The 3,531-nt window shown below is 36.5% G+C and overlaps 1 pseudogene; it reads left to right on the top strand.

The window, feature by feature from the left end:
• Positions 1 to 640: 640 nt before the first annotated feature.
• LOC133293781 (pto-interacting protein 1-like) lies at positions 641 to 3,171 on the top strand (annotated as a pseudogene).
• The last annotated feature ends 360 nt before the right edge of the window (positions 3,172 to 3,531 follow it).

The raw sequence follows: 3,531 nt of genomic DNA, 5'->3' as shown, positions 1-3,531 counted from the left end.
GACAGGGATCAAAATGGCCCTCGTGGTTTTGACAGGGACCAAAACGCCGTCGTCTCGTCTTCCAGGTGTCCCACATCCAAGCTGCATCAGCAACTAACGTACCAACTGTGCACAGTTAGTTGGGCCGTTAGGTGGAAGTTAACGAAAGGATAAACATGGCTTCTTTTTTGTTATTTCAGGGAGCAAATTGTCCTTTTTTTTATTGCTAGGTACTAAAAAGGACTTCGTGGATATTATCAGAGACTAAAAAAAGTATTTACTCAAACTATTAATCCCTTAAAAAAAAAAAAATTTCCCAACGAAGAAGTCACAATGGCGTTTCTTCTTAGCCACCTGTGTGGCATCTGGCATGTATCTCACAAGTCAAGTCTGGCAAGCCAGGTCGGCGCAGAACACGTAAAAGGAGAGGAAAAAAGCCTGAATTAGTGGTATTTAAATAGTTGGATATTACATAATGATATGCTTAGTTGTAGAAATGCAAAAAAAAATTCCTTGTTACTAAATAATGCACAAGTAACGCATTCCTGTTCCAATTCAAAGCAGAGTCAACAACTAGTTCCACCCCTTTATCCCACGCACTCCTCTCTGCTTATCCTGCGCATCTTTCACCGGTTTCGGAACCGAGATCCTCAACTACGCTCTTTAACACCTCACTCCCCACCGCTCTTTGCTCTCAACTCTCCAATTTTGCTATTTCATTTATCTCAGGTACTAATCGATCTATCACACTCTTCGATGTCACTTACTTTTTCTTGTTTCTGCTAAAATATTCTCATGTTATTTTCATTTTCGTGATCATCTTTTTTTATTTTAATTTTCTTACGGATGAACATTTTTTATTTTCCGGCAAAATTGGATTTCGACCGGTAATAACTGGTTCTGCTTTAGACTGATCTGTGGCTACTGACTTGGATTTTAGTAGCAGTTTGCTCTGATTGGCGGAAACTGATTCGATCTGATTCGTTTAGCTTCGTTCAATTAAGATCAGCTAACCGAAGCGTTGAGTTTTTCGTAGTGGGAACAAACACTGATTTCATGCTGTGAATTTTTCATGAATCACTTGCCATCATTTGCTGTTTCATTTTTACATTTGATGACATTTGGAATAGTTAGGCAGGGATATTGTGAATTTTTGTTAATATGAATCAAATTAGTTCAAGCATTATGCCTATTGAAGTTTTCATATCATGCAAATGAAATGAAGCTATACCGATTTAATAGTTAATGATAGCATTCAATGTAATTGGACAGATAGTACACACAAATATACTATTTCCTTCCTTCCTTCTTTCTTTCTTTCTGAATTGTTGAAAAGTTTCAATTATAGCCAGGATGTATCATCTTTCTAGCAGAAACTACTTTAAAAAAAATAAAAAATTAGACTGTATATTCAAGCTTAAAAGCAACTTATTATTAGTATGATCTGATGGCTGCTGAATTATTTCAGTGGGAAAGAATCATGAGTTGTTTCAGTTGTTGCGAAGAGGGTGACTTCCCTAAGGCTGCTGAAAGCGGAGGACCATATGTCGTAAAAAATTCTGCAGGTAATTTGGCTCATTAGTTTGAGGAATATATCAGGGATGATATATATAGTTCGCAACTCTAAAGCATTACATACATCTTTGAGTGATATTTCCATCTCAATTGGATTGAATCCGTATTATGTGATTGAGATGCTGAATTATGGTACTCCATTGTGCTAATTTGTTTGATGTTATATTACCTGAAATTGAATTTGATGAAATTATTGTGATAAATTCTTTTGTGCAGGGAATGATGGAAATTATCATGCTTCTGAAACTGCAAAGCAGGGGGCTCAGACTGTTAAAGTCCAGCCCATTGAAGTTCCTGATATACCAGCAGATGAACTAAAAGAAGTTACTGATAACTTTGGGCAAGATTCTCTGATTGGAGAGGGATCTTATGGAAGAGTATATTATGGCGTTCTTAAAAGTGGGCAGGCTGCAGCAGTCAAGAAGTTAGATGCCAGTAAACAGCCTGATGAGGAATTTTTAGCCCAGGTATGTATGTATGACAACCTTGACTTAATTTTTCTTTTTCTTTTTTCAGGTCATTGAAATTTTTCAAATCCCTTTTGAACTTTCAGGTTTCAATGGTATCAAGGCTGAAGCATGAAAATTTTGTTCAGTTGCTTGGATATTGTGTTGATGGAAACTCCCGTATTCTTGCTTATGAGTTTGCATCTAATGGGTCACTTCATGATATTTTACATGGTATATGGTTATGCCTTTCAATTGGTTGAATTATAAAAATAGTAACATCCATATAAACTAGTTGAGTTCTGTTTCTATATTATAGGAATTGAGAAGATTATGGATTTTAACATTAGTTTTTAATTTTGGTGCCTGCTTTGACAAGAATGGTTGCTACTTAGAGATTTGTTAGCTCAGTCTGTATTTTTATTATGCATAAATGTTCTCACGATTACATGCAGGCAGAAAAGGTGTTAAAGGAGCAGAGCCTGGTCCTGTTTTGACATGGGCGCAGAGAGTGAGTAAAAATTGCTGTAGGGGCTGCAAGAGGGCTTGAATACTTGCATGAGAAGGCTGATCCCCACATTATCCACCGGGACATCAAGTCAAGCAATGTGCTAATCTTTGATGATGATGTTGCTAAAATTGCGGATTTTGATTTATCAAACCAGGCTCCTGACATGGCTGCGCGTCTTCATTCCACTCGTGTTCTTGGAACCTTCGGTTATCATGCACCAGAGTAAGATACAAATATCAACTTTTCAAGTTACATATCAGGTTACATGCCTTATTTTATCCCCATTGGATATCATGGACCTCTTGATTTTGTGCGTTAATGCTGAAGAATTATTGGAAAAGCATAGAAACTTTCCCTTCTGCCTCAGTTTACTAGACAAGAGTTACCAATTCCTATATTTTTCCTTCCTTTATCTTAGTATCAATTTGGACAAATAAGTTTTTTTTTTTTTTTTTAATTTGGTATTCTAGCCTCAACTGCTAAATAACGATCTGTCTAATCTTGTGGATGCAGATATGCAATGACTGGACAATTGAATGCTAAGAGTGATGTATACAGTTTTGGTGTTGTCCTTCTGGGAACTTTTTGACTGGAAGGAAACCTGTTGATCATACACTACCACGTGGACAACAGAGTCTGGTTACTTGGGTACTAATTTAAGCTATATGTTTACACCACTTCTCCCCTCTAACAAAGGAAAAAAGAAACAGAATCCAAACATGTTCATTGTGATCTACAGTCCTTTTGTCTGAAAATTTAGAATGTAGATTTGGTAGCTGATCACAGCAATTGATATGTGTTTCAGGCTACTCCAAAACTCAGTGAGGATAAAGTCAGGCAATGTGTTGATTCAAGACTAGGAGGAGAATACCCACCCAAAGCTGTTGCTAAGGTCTTTACTGTCATTATAGTATTTTTTTTTTCCTATTTTTATTTTTTTTTCCCATTTTCCTTGCTAAGGTGGTGTGGATTGTTTGTGGCAGTGTTTTATAGCTTATATTTATCTGAAATATATACATA

This window comes from Gastrolobium bilobum, unplaced genomic scaffold (assembly GCF_033153095.1).
Source record: "Gastrolobium bilobum isolate Gb01-03AN ecotype WA unplaced genomic scaffold, APGP_CSIRO_Gbil_v1 utg123046, whole genome shotgun sequence".
Taxonomy (NCBI): Eukaryota; Viridiplantae; Streptophyta; class Magnoliopsida; order Fabales; family Fabaceae; genus Gastrolobium; species Gastrolobium bilobum.
This window is presented reverse-complemented; position numbering and strand designations above follow the sequence as displayed.